Source organism: Scyliorhinus torazame, chromosome 1 (genome assembly GCF_047496885.1).
Source record: "Scyliorhinus torazame isolate Kashiwa2021f chromosome 1, sScyTor2.1, whole genome shotgun sequence".
NCBI lineage: Eukaryota > Metazoa > Chordata > Chondrichthyes > Carcharhiniformes > Scyliorhinidae > Scyliorhinus > Scyliorhinus torazame.
The window spans coordinates 266,353,334-266,376,437 of NC_092707.1; positions in this window are offsets into that span (position 1 = coordinate 266,353,334).

Genomic DNA, 23,104 nt, shown 5'->3' on the forward strand with positions numbered 1-23,104 from the left:
TGGTTTTCGAGTCTTCACCCCTCCGAAATGATGTCATTGCGTTGCGCGCCACATGCCATTGGACCGGCATTGGTACGTCTTTGGAATCCCCTCCCAGAATTCTCCGCCCCCGATGGGTCGAGTCCCGACAGCTCGGAACACTTATGCTATTTGTTTTTGTCGACCCCGCGTGGCGGCAGTAGATTGTGACCAGCGTCGCCACATTGGTGGGGGGGGAGGGGGCGCCGTGTCACTGGCCAGGGGGGCTTCGGCGAGGGATGGGGGAACTGGTGGGGGGTGGTCTGGTGGTGGCGAGGCGGGTTACTGTGGTTCATTATTGGCAGGCCAGGTCCACGCGCAGTGGTCGCCGTGCGCATGTGCAACCACGGACCTGGCCATTCTCCAATCGTTTGGGACATGGGAGGCAGGAACTTTACCCGGTGCAGCTGCTAGCCCCCCCCTCCCAACGGTCCCGGAATCGTTGCAGCTGTTGCGCCATTTTTGCTGGCGCAAAACGCCACTGTTCCCACATCGGCATCAGCACTTCGTCTGAAAATCGGAGAATCCACCCCCATGAGATATGTATCTTAAAGTGTAATAGTAGTGTTTAGTAAAGAATAGTATTTAAAGTTGAAAATGTTTTGGAAATGAAGTCACCTTTTCATATTGGTGGTTCATTTTTTAAGGGGGGCTGTGATAACTGTAAGTAATTGTTACATATTATATTTGTTGAAGTAATGTTATTAAAACCCTGGTTTAAGATCCATGCAGGAGTATGTCTGCTAAAGCTGTGAGTAAGAGGCTGTAAAAGTGGGGTAATTATTGATTTTAATCATTTCCCTCGTTATAGATAGATAGCTAATGGAACATTGTTTTGATTTTGGGGTGTAGATAATTTATGAGGAATGGTGCTTAGTCCTGGATAAACAGGTCATGAAAAATCTTAGTGGAAGAGACCAAAGAATGCTTTATGACACAATTAAGGATTGAAGTCAGGTCTGTCTGTAGTTGCAGTTTGCCACAGGATTTTAATCTGACAAGACAGCACTTCAGCTGGCCCCTCACCAGTTCTCTCCAAAATCTTTGGACAGAGGAAACCAAGTAAACCTAATTGTTAACTTTATATATAAGTGGTCTTTGAACTATATTGATTTCCTGTCTATCTCGCTTTTTAACCATGTATCCTTCTATTTAACTATATCTATTTGTCTGTCCCTAACATTTTAATCTGTGCCAAGATCCCATCAGTTACAAAACAAAAGAAGAAAAACACTCTTGTCACATTGCACTCTGCTGCTGTTTGAGAATTGAAGAAAGACATTTTCTTGAGACAAGAGAGAAAGCCAGGAGATCAATTTTGTTCTAGAATAACTAGCTTATTAATTGCAATATGACCACTTCTTGTGAACTTAGGAGGCCATTCCTCTCAGGGTTGAAAGTGCAACATTTCAATTGCTATCTCGCTAACTCTCTAAAAAGTTTTTTTTTTCAAAAGCAGGTTTAAGGGACTGACCAGGGCGGCACGGTAGCACAGTGGTGGGGTGGCACAGTAGCACAAGGTTGGTGCGGCACGGTAGCACAGTGGTTAGCACTGTGGCTTCACAGCTCCAGGGTCCCAGGTTCGATTCCCAGCTTGCGTCACTGTCTGTGCGGAATCTGCACGCTCTCCCAGTGTCTGCGTGGGTTTCCTCCGGGCGCTCCGGTTTCCTCCCACAGTCTAAGGATGTGCAGGTTAGATGGATTGGCCATGATAAATTGCCCTTAGTGTCCAAAAAGGTTCAATGGGGTTACTGGGTTATGCGGATAGGGTGGAGGTGTGGGCTTGGGTAAGATGCTCTTTCCAAGGGCCGATGCAGACTCGATAGGCCGAATGACCTCCTTCTACACTGTAAATTCTATGATTCTATGAATCTACAATTTTGTCAAGTTGACACAGTATCTACCTCAAAAATACTGAGGCGCCTGGAGGAAGAGTTAGTGAAGTACCAAACATAATTTCCCAAAGTCTTTGAAAATAATAATTATGGCAAAGGGTTGGCGGTTAACAAACATTCCACTATTGTTCAAGAACGGGATAAACTAGGAAACCATGGACCCAAAGAGAAAAGGCTGGAAAATCTCAGCAGATCTGGCAGCATCTGTAGGGAGAGAAAAGAGCTAACGCTTCGAGTCCAGATGACCCTTTGTCAAAGCTACAAGGCAGAGAAAGTGGGAAATATTTATACTGTGGAGTGAGAATGAAAGATGAATCATAGCCACATAAACCCAGGGGAATGGGGTGATAATAGCTACAGAACCATGGGGAAAGAGTGCTAATGGCAGTCCCCAGAGAGAACAAAAGGTGTAAAAGGCCAAACAGCAGAGAAACTAACATCAGAGGGTAAACTGTGACAGATGTAGATCTGGGGAGAGGGGAAGCAAAGGGGAGAAAGTGTAAGGAAATGTGGATAAGATGGGGCGGTGTTAAATATATATAAAGAAAGACAAGAAAGAAAGAAATGGTAAAAGACAGTTAAAATGAAATGGGATGAAAACAAATGGGTCGAGGTAGGGTAGAGCTAATCATCTGAAGTTGTTGAATTCGATGTTGAGACCGGAAGGCTGTAGCGTGCCTAACCGAAAGATGAGATGTTGGGCGGGATTCTCCGAGCCCGCGTCGGGACGGAATTCTCCGGAGAGCGGAGAATCGGCACCATTGGTCGGCGCGGCACTGGTCGGGGGCCGCTCTACGTGGCCCCCCTGGCAATTCTCGGCCCGGGATGGGACGAGCGGCCGTACAAAACTACCTGAGTCTCGTCGGCGGCATTCTAACCTTGTCTTACCCAGCAGGACCTCGGCATGAATGGATCCAGGGGCGGTCTGGTTGGGGGGGGGGAGGGGTCTGACCCCGGGGGAGTCCTACACTGTGGCCTGGCCCGCGATCAGGGCCTACCGATCGGCGGGCCGGCCTCTCGGGCTGGGGATATCTCTTGTGCCTCGCCGGCCCCTTAGCCCTATGCCATGTTGCGTCGGGGCCGGTGCAGAGAAGGGAGCCACCGCGCATGTGCGGCAATCGCGCCAGTCCCACTGCACATGCACAGACCTGTGGCGCCCATCTGATGCCTGAATGCCGTGCTGGCCCCCTGTAGGGGTCAGAATCGCTGCTCCTGAGACCATGTTGACGCCATCGGGAAATGCGACGCCGTTTACAACGGCATCAACACTTAGCCTCAGGATCAGAGAATCACGCCCATTGTTCCTCCAGTGTGCGTTGAGCTTCACTGGAACATTGCAGCAGGCCAAGGACAGACATGTGGGCATGGGAGCAGGGTCTTGTGTTAAAATGGCAAGCAACGGGAAGATTAGGGTCCTGAATGTGCACAGACCGAAGATGCTCAGAAAAACGATCACCCAGTCTGCGTTTGGTCCCTCCAATATAGAAGAGACCACATTGGGAGCAGCGAATGCAATCGACCAGATTGGAAGAGGTGCAAGTGAAACGCTGCTTAACCTGGAATGAGTGTTTTGGGCCTGGGATGTTAAGCATGGAAGTGGTAAAGGGGCAGGTGTTGCACCTTCTGCGGTTGCATGGTAAGGTATCATGGGTGATGGGAGAGGTACTGGGTATGGTGGAGGAGTGGACTAAATTATCTCGGAGGGAACGGTCTTTGCGGAATGCTGAAAGAGAGAGTGAAGGGAAGATGTGTTTGGTGGTGGCATCACGCTGGAGTTGGCAAAATGGCGGAGGATTATGCTTTGAATACGGAGGCTGCTGGGGTGAAATGTGCGAATGAGGGGGACTCTTATCTTTGTTCTGGGAGGGAGGGGAGAGGACGAGGGGGCAACGGTAGAGGGTAGGAAACTAAGGAGCTGATTAGTCATTTTATGATTGCCAGCTCAGCCTTTGGCCAACTTGGAGAAAGAGTATTTGAGGACCAAGGTCTCAAACCTAAGACTAAGCTAATGGTTACTGGGCAGCAGTGATTCCTATGCTCCTATATGTCTTAAGACAGAAGTAAACTACAGAAAGCACCTCAAAGCACTGGAGAAGTACCAATAGCAGCAACTTTGTAAATTTGAAGAATGTACCAACAGCATCGCCATCTCCAAAGGCAAAATACCAATGATCGAGGCACTAATAGGCAAACTGACTTTGTTGGGTGGGACATCTCATTCATACCTCTGGCACGAGGCTCCTAAAGCAATTGCTCAAATCAGAACTCAGCAGGAGGCGCCCAGGAGGATAACAGAAATGCTTTAAGGATGCCCTCAAAACATCTTTGAAGAGTTCAAACATACACGCCCACTTGTAGGAGATCGCTTGGCTTGAGACTGAGCAAAATGGCTCAGAAAGACAGCAAACATATCGAGCGACTTCATTGGGAATGTGCAGAGTTGGAGTCGGGATGTTGGAGGAAGCGCACAGACCTTTAAACAATCCACCCACCCAAACCTTCAAGCTCCACTTGGCCCACATGTGGCACATCGAACCAGAGTGGAAGTAATTCCTCCTCAATCCCAAGAGAGTGTCAAAGAAGAAGAGAGGGGTTGCTGATAAGCTCTTACACCTGTAATTCTCCTGATATCCTGTCATAACTTCAATAGATATCATGGAGAATTGACAGGTAAATGGAACCTTGGAAGAATGCCTCATCTGAAAGATGGTGTCTCCACAGTGCAGTGCTCCATCAGTACTGCACTGCAGCATTAGTCTTGAATTTTAGGCTCAAGCTGTGAAACAAGACTTGGACCCAGAACAGTTGGACCCAGTGGTGGGACTATTACCAACTGAGCTGTGGGAGAAACTGAAGCAGCGTTGGGTTAAATTTTATTTCCCCCCTCTGCCAGCATATTTGGAGATGCGGGGGGGGGGGGGGGGGGCGGGGGCCTGTAAACTAAAGTGGGATGTGATTCCAGCACTTTCCTGCCCATTCCCAACCTGTCTCATATATTATAATGAGTGGGGAAGGAATCAGAAAGCCCACCTGCCCTTTTACACTTACTTTTTACACTCATTTGATTGGTTATTACTTAAAAGTAATACGATCAATAAATGCATTTAATATAGGATACAAAATGGCTTTGTTAGCCATGTGTTAGTACTAAACTGGCTTCCTTCACCTTGTTAATATAGCGAATACAATATAAAAATGGTAAAAGCTCAACTAAGATCTAACCAAGCCGGCCTACTTACAACATTGGGGTGAAATGGTCTTGCTAATAATGTAGAACAGGTTCATAAGTGAATCAATAGCCCATTTTACACTGCACACAGTTTCCCTTCCAATAAACATAAGGTTACAGGCTGTGACCTCAAGTCTCCACTTCATGATTGCTACTCGTTAAGATGTTCCTTTCTTAAATTTCTTTGAAGGTTATTATAGTTTCTTGTGAAGATGCATCTTCAGTGTTTACTCGTGATTAGAATCATGCAATGTAAAATTTAGGCCATTTGGCTCATTTTTCCTGCGCCCGGTTTTCCATAGTACTGCAATATTTTCCTTTGCAAGTTTATATCTAATTCCCGATTGGAAGTTACTACTGAATTTGCGTGCCATGTCAGAACAACTCATTGTGCAAAAGTATTTACCTTATCTGCCCCCTGCTTCTTTTACCAATAGTCCAAACAAAAGAAAGTCTGACAACCATACTATTTCAGTTTGAAGGACCCGCACAGATTGGCAGCTATATTTTTCTAACTTACAATGATGATGACACTGTTACGACATCCTTGCCTAGTGCACGGTCAATTCCAACCACACTTGACCCAGAGTTGCAACAAAATTGAAATGATCTATTAATCCTTAGAAAATACCCAAAGCCTTTGGTCTTTGGCTGCCCAACAGGTTTGTAAATTTAAACACAATTACTTTTTATTAATAACAATAACTAGAATTAAATAGGCAGCAAATACAACTGGTTAACTATCATCTAATTCTTGACTCTCCCTTTAACTCGTTGCACCTTCTCCATACAAACAAGACAGACAAACACAAAGGGTAAAGAGGGGTGAATCCAAATGAATAATATGAAAAGTAAAAGGATAAAGTCTCTGTTCCAGATGGACAACTTCCAGTTAGATTCTCTTAGTCTAGGTCTTCAGTTCGGTGTTCTTGCTTTCAATCAGAAATGTAGATTCATCAGGATCTTAAGAGTTTGCTATAGTCTCAGAAACAGCAGACAGGAAATCTTTTTGGGAGAAAGAGAGAAGCGAGAGAGAGGTATTCATAACTTCTCTCAGCGTCCAGGACCTTTATCTCTCTGGGACCTCTGAAAACACCCACCTGGCTGAACCCAATCACTGTCTACTGCCGGCCATTGATTACCAGCCAACCAATCGAACCAAATCCCTCCAATCTCTCGGGTGTCAGAAAGTCTGAGTTCTTCTGTTCAAAATCTAAATCTTTATAGCATAGTGCACTATTTTGTAACTTTTGAATTCCTCACTTACTGTACTTGACTTAAAGGTTTGTTAATTAAATATCCATGGATCAAAAAGGACAAGGACAAAATAAAACAAATGGGAAATAAGGGAATCAATAAGAAGGGCCCTTACAACACCTCGACATGACCTAGTTTTCTCTCCCCCACCACCCGCACCCCTCCTCACCCATCCTGTTCTCTCCTGGAGTTGCTGATCTACTTCTTGGCACTAGTTCAGCAGCTGCGAGGCAACTTCTGATATTTTCCCCAACGTGATTGTCATTCCTGCGTGAAACATGGTGATCTGCCTTTTCTGAGGTCATAAAAGACACCACATCGATGCAAGTTCGTACCTTTGTTCATCAATTATCAATGCAGGTTGTTGCTAAGACTCTGAACATTTATATATGAGATGGATTCTAATTTTTTTCTTTGGATGGGACAGGGAAAAGGAATTCCCGCATTGCAGCATCAAAGAGGCATCCTGCAAAGGGTTCAGACCAGGACTTAGTTACTTCAGAATCCTAAGGCTTATCCTAATATGCGGGTGGCAGCCATCGTGACAGCTCTCTTCATAGCTTGAGTTTTCTTGCTTAAATCAGTTCGTCGCACCTCTGCTTGTATACGGTGGATAACCATAAGCCAGTGGCAAGCATCTCTCCAGTCCAGCTTCCCTCTGTTGCTTCCAAGAAAGAAGATGGAGTTGAATCCCCATTGGAGAATCCATTATGTCCCGTTTAAAGGGGCGATCACACAAAGTGAAATAGCTGCCAACGATACACAAACCAAGAAGGCACCAGCAATTACAAAACTAACCTGGTTTTAATGGCAACAGCCCCTCAGTGCCCTGAATGAGGGAAATCAGTCGGGGTTCGAGCGCCTGATCAGGATCCAGTGACCCATGCTGCAAGTAGGTGTTGGCTTGGAATCAAACTGGGATCAGATGTCATGCACCCCACAAGCAAATCACCATGCTTCACACATGAATGACAACCACTTTGAGGAAAATATCAGAAGTTGCCACGAGCCTGCTGAACTATCGCCAAGGAGGAGGTCAGCAACTCCAGGATAGAACGGGATGGGGGATGGGTGGAGAGGGGGGCGGGTGGTGGGGGAGAGAAAACTGGCAGGAATAGAGAATTTTTAAAATGAAATAAGGCTTCAGCTCTTCAGATGTGTAAAAAATTGGGACCACAGATTCTCTAAAATATTCAGTGTTCCAGACCAAAGCAATTGGCTTCAATCCATTCCTATCCACATAAGTACAATACTCCACAGATTACAAAAATATTCCATGGTAGTATTCCAAAGAATACAATTTATCCTTTGCAAAAATCTTTACCGCAAACCCTGAACAATAAACACTGAAGCTGTAGAAATTCAATGTAAGTTTGACTCAAATGTATAACATCAAACATTTTACATTGAACTAAACAAAGTGTTAAGTATTGCAGGCTCCTTATGCACAGCACATGATTAATGGATAGTGCAGGATAAATAAATACATTTTGAAAAAACATTTGGAAACACTAACAGTTTTGGAGATTTCTTGAAAACCTGACATTTACTTTTGTGGTAAAACGGACCAGGAAATATTTCCAATCTTCTGGATGTGTTCTCTGTCCTCCTCAATCTTCCATGTATTTTCTCTTTGTATCTTCTTGTATTGCAGCTTTGTGTCTGCGCCAGGGTTTTCCGCCCAGAGGCGTAGAGCTGTCCGGTTTCACAACTCTTAACCCTGAATACAGCAGTGACAAATTTGACCAAATTTCAGTCAGACTTGACTTTGAAAGTATTTGTTTCAGTGCAGGTATTCCCAGCCTCCAAAAGACATAGGGCCCGACCTCTGTATCAGAGTCTAAGTGCTAACGCCAGGACTGAATTGGTGGTTTTCTATGAGCACGGAAGCGGCGCTGGTCCCGGAGCAATTCAGGACACATTGATAGGTTAGCATCGGCACCACGTGGGACTACAGCAATTCCAATGAGAAATGGTATCCGATTTGATAGGGTCGCGATTGGCACTCGAGAGCTGACAAGCTGCAGCCGCATATTAGCGCTCCACTCCCCACACACACTCATTCCAGCTCACAAGATGGCAGCATGGAGAGTGGCACCCCAGTTCACAGATGCGGAGCGCGAGACCCAGCTGGATGCCGTGGAGGAGAGGCAGGGCACCCTGTACCCCAGGGTGGAAAGGAGGCTACCACGGTAGGCCGTACTCTGAGCCTGGGTGCAGGTGGCAGAGGCCGTGGGTGCCATGTGCCCCACCTCCTGCACCAGCCAGCAGTACCATAAAAAGCTGCATGACCTCCTCAGAGCGGCCTGGGTGAGTAGCCGGCAATGTGCCCCTGGCACCAACCATGGTTCCACACACCCCTAACTGTACACACACCAGGAGGGCAACCGATCACACCCAACCCTGTCAGCACCAATACCGCTTGCCATGTGTACCCTGTTCACAAAGGCCACCAGCTGCCCACCCCTTGTGCTGTCCGTGATCAACTGCCTAACACTGCATTTTCAGTCTCACCCCTCCAGGAGAAGGTGGCGCACAACTGCAGGAAGAGAGAGAAAACTGGGGTAGACCCACTGGACCTGATGCCCCACACCATCACGGAACGGCAGGCACTCGACCTGGTCGGTGGACCCAAGGAGAGGGCAGTCGCCAAGGTGGAGGTCGGCATTGGGGATCCAAGTGAGCCCCGCTGAGGTGAGGTCCCTATGGCATGCATGGCACAACCCCCCACACTAACCCCCACAGCACCCTGCCAGCCCACGTCCCCCACACTAGTCCAACCCTAGCACCCCAGCTCCTCTATAGCACCACAACCCCAGCAGCCCACCACCTCCACACCACCACAACCCCAGAACCCCATTACCCACACACCACACCACCAACCCACTTCCCCCACACCCACATCCCAACCCGTGATCCAACCATGCATCATGTTTTGTGACATACAGGATCACCTGGTGATGAGGCGGGCCCTTCTGGTGACCCCCACCCGCGGCCACAACCCCAGGACTTATCTAGCGATCAGGTGGCAGCAGACAGCAACGTGAGTCTCCAAATGCCAGCCCGCGACACCCCAGAGCACCAATCCAAGGACAACACGACTTTCCATCACATCTATCTCCAACACCCTCCACCATCCCAGAGACTGTCATTTCAGTTGGGCACTTTATTGAAAAGGCTCCTGGGGCATTATCTGGTGCGCACCACGTATGTGCAGTGATACATCAAGTGCAGGTACGAACCCTCGAAGGGGTGGGCGGGTGGAGGGCCGCCCGACCCAGGGACTAGCTGCCATCCAGACGGATCTCAGGCTTCTGGAAAGGGCGGTCCCATCGATGATACAAATGCAGACACAGAGCCAGGGACATGAGGGATTGTCAGCAACCATCTAACATCTTCAGGTGCAGTTGGAGGAGTCCAACCAACTGCAGGTGCTGGTGGCAGTGCCAACCATGCATGCCACCCAGGCCAACACCACATGGGTGGTGTCCATGGTGGAGGTCTTGGGGGTAAAGGTATCAGCCATGGGTCAGGATATCAAAGGTCTGGGGCACTCTGTGTAGGTGGTGGCTGAGATATAGGTTAGGGCTGCCCTGTCACAGGCAGCTATGTACCTGGACATTGCAGTGGCGCTCCAGAGCTTGGTCCAGTCACAATGGGTCATGTTTGCGGGCGCCGACAGCATTGCCTGGCCACTGGCTGACTTGAACCAGTTACAGATGGACTTAGCACAATCACTGTGTGACAGGACACAGTCCCAGTGGGAGTTGGCCCAGTCCCTGTGCCCAATGGCTGCAAGCATTGAGACCCTGGTCAAGATGAGAGCGGGCCTCCAGACTGGCAGCGGCAAGTGGTGGGGGAGCCCCTAAATTTCACTCTGGCTTCACTCCCGTCATAAGGAGTAGCCCGGGGGGCCATCAGGCACCCCGAGGGAGGAGGAAGTGATGGGGCTCATGCCTGTGACCTGCAGGTGAGGTGCTGGAATATCAAAGCGCCTCAGACTCCCCCGCCCCCTCACTCCTGTCCCTGGTGCATCCGATGGGCAGTGGGCAGTACAGAGTGGCACCACACCACCTGGGACACCTGAGAGACTGCCGGGACTTCCTGACCCAGTCGCTCCAGAGGACGACTGCCAAAGGGACCCAGGTCATAGGGTGGGAATCGCAGCAGGCCTCCTTCACCCCTGGCGTGCGATGACATTTTCTAATTTCAGGTCATCATCGCTCAACAACCTCTCACTTACTTTGTCATTTGATACGCTGAACACTGTCTGATCACGGATCATCGACAAGTTTAAAGTACTAAAATTGCACGACTGCGCCTTCAACCGTAAGTCGATCACAAAAGAATCAACAGATTTGCCTACTTTTTGGGTGTGTGTACGAAATATATAACGCTCAAACGTTTCTTTTTTTTTAAGAGAGCAATGCCGTTCAAAGTACTGTATTACTGCATCGAAGCTTTTGCTTTCGTCATCGCTGTCGAAGGCAAAGATATTGTATATTTCTATTGCTTGAGGACCTGCTACCATGTGCAGCAACGCAATACGCCTCTCGTCAGGCTGTGTCTGCAAGCCAAGGGCTGCAACATAGAGTCTAAATTGCTGCCTGAAAACATGCCAATTTTCATCAACGTTACCCGAGACTTGAAGCTGGTGGGGTGCCTGCAAACCTTCCATCTCTAAATTCACAGCCTTTTGTTGCATTGAGTGTTCCCCAGGATGCGCATCAGACGTGGAGGCAGCCAGCTGCTTACCTCATCCCGTGGCATTGAATGCCCCAGGCGGCGTACTCTGGGGGCTTTGGGGCCAGAGGGCCCAGCTCTCTCGATGGTGGCACCTGCACAGCCGTGCCACCCTTTCCCGTGTGCTGACTGTGAGACGTGACCTCATCAGAGGGGTGGAACTCAGGGGAACTGGTGGCCAACATCCCAGTCCATGGTGTAGTGATCTGTACATGCATCTGCACATACACCAGGGACTACAGACAGATGTAACAGCCACAGCATCACTAGAGGGCAGCATCAGAAACGGGTATAAAGGGTCCAGCCCAAGGGAGGATCCACCTCTTTCAGAAGCACAGGGCTTGTGAGCAGCAGCAGACAGAGACAGCTTAGCATAGGCAGTTTACCTCAGCTTCACTGGTCATACCTCTTGACTGTATTATATCTAGTTAAGCTCTGGAAACAGAACAAACCCATTGAATAAAGTATTTGTGTTAATTAGAAGTCTACAATCTTTATTCAGACTTAGAGAATAATATATGATACCAGGACTGATTTCAGAAAGCTAGCTAGCCACCAGCAAGAGAAGAAAAACTTAAACCGGATATTCGACTGTGGAAGACCTCGCAGCAAATGGCTCCTCGACAACTAACTAATTTGATGGAACTTGTTGGAACTCCATGGCAGCTGGAAAAAAATGGTAATTCAAGTTATAACTGGAAAATGTTTGAACAGCTGTTCCAAATATTTATCAAAGCTAATGATTTAAGCACTGCCTCTGATGCAATGAAAATAGCCCTCCTACTCTCAACAGGAGGGCGTGAAGCTAGAGAAATCTATAATTGCTTTAATTACTTAGAAGGTGAGGACAACACCAAAAATTGTAAAAGGTTGAGGCCCCTGCGGGGCTCCATTTTGACAAACAGAAAAAGATCAATTTATGCATACTCTGTTTTCTGCCAGCCAGCCAATCTTCTATCCATATTATACGTTACCCACTACATCATGAACTTGTACTTTGCACAACAACCTTTGATGTGGCACCTTGTCAAGTGCCTTCAGGAGCATGTCTACATGCTCCTCTTTATCCACAGAACATGTTGCTCCCTCAAAGAACGCCAAGAAATGCGTTAAACCTGATTCCTTTTCACAAAACCATGCTGACTCTTCCCGATTATCATGAGTTTCTCTATGTGCCTAGCTACAACTGTCTGAATGATTGATTCTAACATCTTCCCTTCAAAAAATGTCAAGCTAACTGGCCTACAGCTTCCTTTTTTCTGTCTCTCTCTGTTCTTAAACAGAAGGGTCATATTTACTACTTCCCGGTCTGATGGTACCTTTCCAGGATCTGGTGAATTTTGGAACGTCAGCACGAACATATCTGCTACCTCATTACCACCTCGATTAAGACCTTAGGGTGAAATCCATCAGGAACTGGAGACTTGTCAGCCCACAGCTCCATCAGTTTGCTCAGTACAGCTTCCCGAGTGATTGTAATTTCACCAAGTTCCCCTCTCCCTTTCACATCTTGATTTACAGCTATTACTGGAAGATTTTTTGTATAGTGAAAACAAAAGCAAAATATTTCTTAATTTGAACCTCCATTTCCTTATTATCTACTATTAACTCCCCATTGTCACTCTCAGGAGGGTCAACACACACTTTGCTTACACTTTTCCTATTTAAATACCTGTCAAAATGCTTGCGATCTGTTTTCACATTTCTAGCTAGGTTCCCCACATAGTCTAACTTATTTCTCCTGATTATTCTTTTAGCCATCCATTCTCTGCCATCTTTTATATTCAGACCAATCATTTTTGTGAGAGTTCCAGCGGGCCACATTTCTTGGCTGCACTGGAGTGTTGTTTAACAGAGCCAATTTTGTCCTTGCCGTTTACAAGGCAGCATGGCAACATTACATCTAAAGAGTTCTAATCTTTCCAAACTTAAAAGTGTGATTATTATCAGTTCTGGGAAGCAAAATACAGTAGGAATATATGGCAATAATCTAAAACACAACACAATAATGACTCATGAGAATTGACCATCCCAAGTCCTTGCAGCCTGGCTTCCTTAGAATCAATGAGTCTTAGACACGACTTGGAAATTAACAGCAAGACAACATTTCTTGGAAAAAAACTAGGTCCGGATCTATTTTGTCAGAAATGAATTGTGAAGCCTCAAAAACACTATAAATATTGAGAACATACATCGATTTTTATTAAATTAATTGAATTAATAGAGACATTTCTCCCGGTAAATGTACGACTATTATAAGTCAGCAACGATAATTATCTCGTTAACTGGAACAGTGTCATCTTGCTATAATTCTGGTGTCTTCACATAGGCATTAAGGTTACTTGAATAATTGATGGATATCTTATTTAAAATATTTTACTCTAACAATATTAAAAAATTGGATTCTCTCCCAGCCATTGGACTCACTAATCAAATAAAAATTGTACTTTCTTTCTTTTCCGAAATTATTTTAATGTTGCAGATTGACTGTTTTCACCGCACTGGAAATTCCATGTTCGGCCCTTCAACAAACATTTTTTTGTTTAAATTTTATATTGCCTCACTTTGACTTACGCATTGCTAACTTGTGAACCCAACTCCATTTCCTCTTTGGTGCAGGTGGAGGGGCGATCTAGAGACTCGGTACATCACTGAGGAGTAATTCCCACGCCCTAATCCACGTTTTATAATCTGGTTGAAATTTGTTGAATTGGCTATCCTGAGTACAGCAGTGCTCTGTGGAGGCTCCTTTTGTTTGTAAAGAGATAGATAGAACCATAGAATCCCGACAGTGCAGAAGGAGGCCATTCAGCCCATCAAGTCTGCACCGACCCTCTGAAACAGCACCCTACCTAGGCCCAATCCCACACCCTATCCCCATAATCCCTCCTGGGGCAGCACGGTAGCACAAGTGGATAGCACTGTGGCTTCACAGCGCCAGGGTCCCAGGTTCGATTCCCTGCTGGGTCACTGTCTGTGCGGAATCTGCATGTTCTCCTCGTGTCTGCATGGGTTTCCTCCAGGTGCTCCGGTTTCCTCCCACAGTACAAAGACGTGCAGGTTAGGTGGATTGGCCATGATAAATTGCCCTTAGTGACTTAAAAGGTTAGGAGGGGTTGTTGGGTTACGGGGATAGGGTGGAAGAGAGGGCTTAAGTGGGTCGGTGCAGACTCGATGGGCCGAATAGCCTCCTTCTGCACTGTATGTTCTATGTAGTGGCAAATTAGCATGGCCAATCCACATAACCTGCACATCTTTGGACTGTGGAAGGAAACCGCAGGAAACTCACGCAGACACGGGCAGAATGTGCAAACTCCACACAGTCACCCAAGGCCAGCGTTGAACCCAGATCCCTGATGCTGTGAGGCAGCAGTGCTAACCATTGTGCCACAGTGCTGCTCTTGCATCCATCAGACCCATATAGCATCTTTAGGATCTGACTTTTTCAACAGAAATTTGATAAATATTATCTGAGAGGTATCCTTGATCTGGGATTGTACCAAAAAGGGACTAGGATTATAATACCCCACAACACTATAAATTTATTTTTGTACATTTATGTTTAATTAACTTCCTAGTTGTCGGGTAGCTGAACCCTGAGTCTAAGCAAAATCCGTTGACATTCACTTTTCGGGTGCTAGAATTTGGGGAAATGCGAAAAGGCCAGTATCAGACAGACCTATACTCAGACATATGTTAGGGGTTTCAGGAAAGGATGAAATGAAAATCGCTTATTGTCACAAGTAGGCTTCAAATGAAGTTACTGTGAAAAGCCCCTAGTCGCCACATTCCGGAGCCTGTTCGGGGAGGCTGTTACGGGAATTGAACCGTGCTGCTGGCCTGCCTTGGGCTGCTTTAAAAGCCAGTGATTTAGCCCTGTGCTAAACCAGCCCCTATGCCGGGCGTACCAAAGAAAGATTAGCACCAAGATTTGTCTTTGATTGTTTATTTCCAGTCTTCGACTTTCTGCAATCTTCCATTGGTGTGCTTTTTTACTTAAAAAAAAACACATTTTATTAAGGCATTTATGGTTTTATAACAATAAACGATACAAATGTAAACATAATTCAGTGCGTAACACATCCTTCCATCTCCCATTGTTCCTGCCTACTCTAGACACAAAATAGCCTAACTCCCCCTATCCCCCCTTATTGAATCTGTTGACAGTTTAGTTTTCTCCTTAGAAGTCGATAAACGGCTGCCATCTCCGAACGAACCCTAAGGTTGGTCCTCTCAGGGTGAACTTAATTTTCTCAAATCTAAGAAACCCAGCCATGTCGCTAACACTCTTTTGCTTTTTATAAGCTTTTAAACTGGACACTGTGAGGTCTGAAGTAATGAGGTTTCATCACTCTAGAAAAAACCTGTGAAAGACCTCTTCATGAAAGATTAGCTCCATCACAGGTGAAAGGAACAAAATGACCTCCTTTATTGTAGCAATTTCTATTTTTCCAGAGCAACATGGTCAAAATCCTTTGGGCAAGTTTTGAACATAAACTGAAATCTCAGTAATCTGTGCTGCCATGTGGTAGCTGCAAGTACTAATTTCCTATTCTTCGTTTTGCTTGGATCTCAGTTTTGTTGACTCTTTTTTCCACAGTCTCCCTCTATCTTTCCCCTCTCATTAATTGCACCTAATTTCCTTGTCAACTTACCGGTGCTACCTGCTTTGATGATTGCACTGAAGAACTTGCTGCAAAACTCATTTGGGTTAAGCATTCACCTGAGGCATCACAAACTGAACATTATTGGATTGACCACCCATTTTAGGCAGCGTCAGGTAGTCAGCCCCATCACAGTCAATGGAATTAAGTATCACATGCTGATAACAAGCACTTCCGTCACCATTGAGATGGATTTCTACCTCTTAACCTTTGGGTGAAGTGATTGCTTTCCAATCGTGGTAAGGAAAAATTAGGAATCGCAGAGCCTAATTTTAAAAAGAACGCCTTGTGTTACCTCAGCAACCTCCGAAATTAGCTTTCAGCAAACTGCCTCTTAATTGAAAAGCAGCTTGCATGGAAATTGTTCTCATTACTCTTCAATTAATTGTGCTTGAGGAGATCCTTTGAACACCTTCAATCAAGCCATTAATCAGGTTTTTATCCTTTGTGCTTTCAGAACTTTGTTGAAAATTCTCTCGAAACCAGATGAAGAGTACTGTGAGTATTTTGTCCCTTTTATGAAAATAAAATAACTCTTGCAAGGTTTCAGGTTCTTTTGTCTTTTGTGTCATCCATTTCTTGATTGGTTTTGTCAAAATAATGCATGCTGATTACATCTTTCAGCTACTGGGAACCGCATGTGGAAACTAAATTAACACGGAGTTGAAATAACAATGATTTGAAAGGCTTTGTTTTAGTGATTAATAAACCTCTTGCAATATTTGGCTTGTATTAATGCAAATTGGTTTCATAATAGTATTCAGCACTCTAGGTGTAGAAGTGGCTATAGATTAGTTGGTAACACTCTTGTCTATGAGTTAGCGGGTTGTGGGTTCTTGTTGCATTCGAGATGTTAAGTACACAAATTAAAAACCAACACTTCAGCACGTTTCTGAAGGAGTCACACAGTTTCTGAGGTGAACGCAAAAGCTCCCCGACACTAATTTGAAGAAGAGCAGGGTAGTTATTCCTGATGTTCAAGCCAACATTTATCCTGTTGTGATATTGTGTGCATGCCATTGTAATGTAAACATGCTGGCAGAGCAAGAATTAGCGAGAGACTGGAGAATAGCACAGCCTACAGTATAATGTATAGAGTCACATGGCAGTAGTGAGGACAGCCTAGGAGAACACTTTGGAAGCAGCCTAGCATGCATGGTGAGCAGAACCATGTATGACAGTCATCTGGGATATGTAGTTAAAGACAAACAATAAATGGTTCCTGTTTAAAGACACAAGTCTCGAGATTTCATCGTTGAGAGACTGCCGCAGAAGTGAGACAACATTTCCCTCAATCAACATCACAAATTATCTAACCATTATCATATTGCTGCTTGTAGGAGCTTACTGTATGTAATTTGGCAGCTGCAATTCATACATTTTAACAGTGTATACACCACAAAAATGCTTGTAAAATGCTTTGGGAAACCCTGTGATCATGAAAGATGCTAGATAAGTACAAATTGTTATTTATTTTCATTTGCAAGGGGACAACTAGACATAGCAACAGATAATTGAATGTGGGTGACATTTAGAGTGATGATGCATGCAATTAAAGTTGTATCAGAACCATGGGCGAAATTCTCCCCAAACGGCGCGATGTCCGCCGACTGGTGCCCAAAACGGCGCCAATCAGACGGGCATCACGCCGCCCCAAAGGTGCGGAATGCTCCGCATCTTTGGGGGCCGAGCCCCAACATTGAGGGGCTAGGCCGGCGCCGGAGGGATTTCCACCCAGCTGGCGCGGAAATGACATCTCCGGGCGGCGCATGCGCGGGAGTGTCAGCGGCCGCTGATAGTTTCCCGCGCATGCGCAGTGGGGACAGTCTCTTCCGCCTCCGCCATGGTGGAGGCCGTTGCGGAGGCGGAAGGGAGAGAGTGCCCCCACGGCACAGGCCCGCCCGCGGATCGGTGGGCCCCGATCGCGGGCCAGGCCACCGTGGGGGCACCCCCCTGGGGCCAGATCGGCCCCCGCCCCCCCCCAGGACCCCGGAGCCCGCCCACGCCGCCTTGTCCCGCCGGTAAATAGCTACTCTAATTTACGCCGGCGGGACAGGCAATTTATTGGCGGGACTTCGGCCCATCTGGGCCGGAGAATCGAGCGGGGGGGCCCGCCAACCGGCGCGGCGCGATTCCCGCCCCCGCCCAATCTCCGGTATCGGAGACTTCGGCAACCGGCGGGGGCGGGATTCACGGCGGCCAACGGCCATTCTCCGACCCGCTGGGGGGTCGGAGAATGACGCCCAGGGTGTCAAAAATACCTACAGGCTGAGAAAAGGCTTTGTGGCACAGTGGTTAGCACTGTTGGCTCCCAGCGCCAGTGACCTAGATTCAATTCCAACCGCCGGTTCCTGTCTGTGTGGGGTTTGCACTTCCTCCCCTTCATGTCCAGGGATTTGCAGGTTAGGTGGATTGGCTATGCTATATTGGCCCAGTTGGAGATGCGGGGGTAGCGTGGGGTTTGCTCTTTCAGATGATCGGTGTAGACTCGATGGGCTGAATGGCCTCCTTCTGCACTGTAGGGATTCTATGAAAAGCCATTGCAGCCTTGCCATGGGGAAGAGATTTCAAATAAAAATGGAAGATGTGAAGACTGAGTCTAAAGTAGGGTGCCAACCCTCCAGAATTGGCCTGGAGTCTCCAGGGAGTGAAGATCAATCTCCAGAGTACTGCTCTGTGCATCGATGGAGAAAAATCGTCGGGACATTAAAAAAATATTGCTTTTGTTTGTCCTTTTCTTGAACAATTTCAAAATATTGAAATAGGGAGGGGAGGGAAGACTGACAGTCAATCATCAATCATTTATGGGTGACACGGTAGCACAGTGGTTAGCACTGTTGCTTCACAGCGCCAGGATCCCAGGTTCGATTCCCGGCTTGGGTCACTGTCTGTGTGGAGTCTGCACGTTCTCCCCGTGTCTAGGTGAGTTTACTCCAGGTGCTCCGGTTTCCTCCCACAAGTCCACAAAGACGTGCAGGTTAGGTGGATTGGCCATGATAAATTCTCCAGTATTGGCACGATGTCCGCCGACCAGCGCCCAAAACGGCGCAAATCAGTCAGGCATCACGCCGCCCCAAAGGTGCGGACTCCTCCGCATTTTGGGGGGCCGAGCCCCAACCTTAAGGGGCTAGGCCCGCGCCGGACTAATTTCCGCCCCGCCAGCTGGTGGAAAAGGCCTTTGGTGCCCCGCCAGCTGGCGCGGAAATGACATCTCCGGGCGGCGCATGCGCAGGAGCGTTAGCGGCCGCTCACAGCATCCCCGCGCATGCGCTGTGGAGGGAGTCTCTTCCGCCTCCGCCATGGTGGAGACCGTGGTGAAGGCGGAAGGAAAAGAGTGCCCCCATGGCACAGGCCCGCCCGCGGATCGGTGGGCCCCGATCGCGGGCCAGGACACCGTGGGGGCACCCCCCGGGGCCAGATCGCCCCGCGCCACCCCCCCAGGACCCCAGAGCCCGCCCGCGCCGCCTTGTCCCGCCGGGAAGGTAGGTGGTTTAATCTACGCCGGCGGGACAGGCATTCTAGCAGCGGGACTTCGGCCCATCCGGACCGGAGAATCGGTGGGGGGGGGGCCCGCCAACCGGCGCGGCGCGATTCCTGCCCCCGCTGAATATCTGGTGCCAGAGAATTCGGCAACCGGCGGGGGCGGGATTCACGCCAGCCCCCGGCGATTCTCCGACCCGGCGGGTGGTCGGAGAATCTCGCCCGTGCTGTTAGGTGAATTGGACATTCGGAATTCTCCCTCAGTGTACCCGAACAGGCGCCAGAATGTGGCAACTAGGAGCTTTTCACAGTAACTTCATTGCAGTGTTAATGTAAGCCTACTTGTGACAATAAAGATTATTTTTTTTAAACATTTTAAATTGGGTAATGAGTCTTTTTGCTTTCCAATTGGTGTAGGAAGGCAGAGCCTCACAAATTTGGATGTTTTAGCTGACTAATGGATGGAGCATGGGGACAAGTCATGTTGATGAAACCTCCAGGAATACATTTAATCACAGTTGGCAAGGCTGGTGCACATGCGAGGAAAAGTGTAAATCTAACAGACTGGAAGAGCTGTGAAAAGTAATAAAGGGATATATAAAAAGTTTAAAAAATGAATAGAAAAATACTTGCAAGTCTGTCAAAGATGACAGCAAAGGTTTCTATAAATAAATTGGGAATGAGAGTGGCAGAGGGGAATATTAAATATAGATGCAGATAAGACTATAATGAATAATGTGGAAATAGGCAGTTGCATTAATATGAATGATCAGAGACAGTCGCCATGGACTTGTAAAGGTAGGCCCTGTATTTAAATACCTATTTGAATTTTCTGAGATAATTAACATGGTGCACAAAAGAGTGGAAAGAACTAACTTAATTCTGTATAAGTATTTTAAAGATGGTGATGGAGGATGAACAAGATTGAAAATAAACAAATCTCCAGGACCATAAGTTTTTCTCCTAGGATAAAGATTTAGATCAGGGGCGAAATTCTCCGGAAACGGCGCGATGTCTGCCGACTGGCGCCCAAAACGGCGCAAATCAGACGGGCATCGCGCCGCCCCAAAGGTGCGGAATGCTCCGCATCTTTGGGGGCCGAGCCCCAACCTTAAGGGGCTAGGTCGGCGCCGGACGAATTTCCGCCCCGCCAGCTGGCGAGAAAGGCCTTTGGTGCCCTGCCAGCTGGCGCGGAAATGACATCTCCGGGCGGCGCATGCGCGGGGGCGTCAGTGGCCGCTGACAGCTTCCCACGCATGCGCAGTGGAGGGAGTCTCTTCTGCCTCCGCCATGGTGGAGACCGTGGCAAAGGCAGAAGGGAAAGAGTGCCCCCACGGCACAGGCCCGCCCGCGAATCGGTGGGCCCCGATCGCGGGCCAGGCCACCGTGGGGGCACCCCCGGAGCCAGATCGCCCCACGCCCCCCCCCAGGACCCCAGAGCCCGCCTGCACCGCCTTGTCACGCTGGTAAGGTAGGTGGTTTAATTTACGCCGGCGGGACAGGCATTTTAGCGGCGGGACTTCGGCCCATTCGGGCCGGAGAATCGCGCGGGGGGGCCCGCCAACCAACGCGGCGCGATTCCCGCCCCCGCCGAATATCCGGTGCCAGAGACTTCGGCAACCGGCGGGGACGGGATTCACCCCAGCCCCCGGCGATTCTCCGACCCGGCAGGGGGTTGGAGAATTTCGCCCTAGGAATTTGATGACATTCCGGTCATGATCTTCCAAAGCTATCTTGATTCAAGGATTCAGGGGAGATGTTGGTATGGTATTAATGCTCTAGACTAGAAATCCAGCAGTTCAGGGTAATGCTCAGGTTATGTAAGTTCAAATTGCTTGTGCAATTCGAATTTTATTAATTCAACTAAAAGAAAATCTGGAATTGGAAGTTGTCTCAGTAATGATGACCATGAAACCATTGTCTACTGTTGTAAGAACCCATCTGGTTCACTAATGTCCTTTAAGGAAGGAAATAGACCATCCTTCCCTGGCCTGGCCTATTTATGACTGCAGAACCACCGCAATGTGGTTGACTCTTAAGTGAACTCAAGGGCATTTCGGGATGGGCAAGAAATGTTGGCTTTGCCAGTGATGTCCACTTCCCATGAACAACATAAAAACTATTGGCTTGAAAACTGACAATATCTCTCCATTATTTAATTGGTGAAGAAGCTTCATGGAATTGTTATAAATCAAAATTATCAAATGAGCCACATAAGGTAGCATTAGATCTGTTGGCCAGACAATGAATCAAAGAGGAAGATTTTGAGGAACATCTTTTAAGGAAGAATGAGAGTTAGAGAGGTGGGCGAGTTTTAGAGAGGGGATTCCAGAGCTTAGGACTTGGCAGCTGAAGGCAAGGCCACCCAATGATGAAGTGATTAAAACTGGGCTGCTCAAGAGGCAAGAATTAAACGAGGGCAACAATCTCAGAGTGTTGTGGGGCTGGAGAGAGCGTAGGACCTTTAGTTTAAAGTCTGTTATGAGGAAGTTATTAAAAGCTGTTAACAGGGATTGAAGGTTGAAGCATTCATAAAATGAGTTGATCTGAGAAAGCCTGTATGGATTTGTAAAGGGTAAGTTATGTTGAATAATTTGAGTGCAATATATTAAAGAGTTGACAAGGGGGGGAAGTATTGAAATCATTAAAAGTTAGTTTGCATGTACAAAAATAATTAAGAAGGCTATAACTGGAATGCTGACCCTTGACAGAAACAGGGGCATGTTTAATAAGGGACAAAGAAATGGCTGAACAATTGAATACATACTTTGGTTATGTCTTCACAAAAGACGACACAAATCAGAAACCAGAAATGTTGGAGAATGAAAGGTTTAGTGAGAGGGAAGAACTGAGGGAGATCAATATTAGTAGAGAAATGTGCTGGGAAAATTGATGGCATTGAAGGTGGATAAATCCCCAGGGCCTGAGAATCTGCATCCAGAGTGCTTAAGGAGGTGGCTCTGGAAATAGTGGATGCATTGGTGGCCATCTTCCGGGATTCTATAGACTCTGGAACAGTCCCTGCAGATTGGAAGGTAGCTCATGTCACTCCAATATTCAAAAAGACGGGTAGAGAGAAAGCAGGGAATAATAGACCAATAAGCCTAACATCGGTCGTGGGGAAAATGTTAACATCGGTAGTGGGGACTTTATAGCGGAACATTTAGAAAGCAGTTGCAGGTTCATTCAGAGTCAGCATGGATTTATGAAGGGGAAATCATGCTTGACAAATTTGTTAGAATTCCTTGAAGATGTAACTAGTACAGTTGACAAGGGGGAGCCAGATGATGTGGTATCTTTGGACTTTGACAAGTCAAAGGTGTTTGACAAAGTCCCGCATAAGAGATTATTGTGCAAGATTAAAGCGCATGGGATTGGGGGAAATGTATTGAGGTGGGTAGAAAACTGACTGTCAGAGAGGAAGCAAAGAGGAGGGATTAATGGATCCTTTTCAAATTGGCAGGCAGTAACTAGTGGGTGCCACAGGGATCGGTGCTGGGACCCCAGCTGTTCACAATATATAGAAATGATTTGGATGAGGGAACAAAATGTAACATTTCAAAGTTTGCTGATGATAAAGTTGGGTGGGAGGGTGAACTATGAAGAGGATGCCAACATGCTAATATATTACCCATAACTGGATAAATCTTTAAAGATCTTACAGCATGATCTGGACAGGTTGGGCGAGTGGGCAAAGCAATGGCAGATGCAGTATAATTTGGATAAGTGTGAGGTTATTCACTTTGGAAGCAAAAACAGGAAGGCAGATTACTACCTGAACGGTTCTAAATTGGGAGAAGGGCGTGTGCAGCGGGACC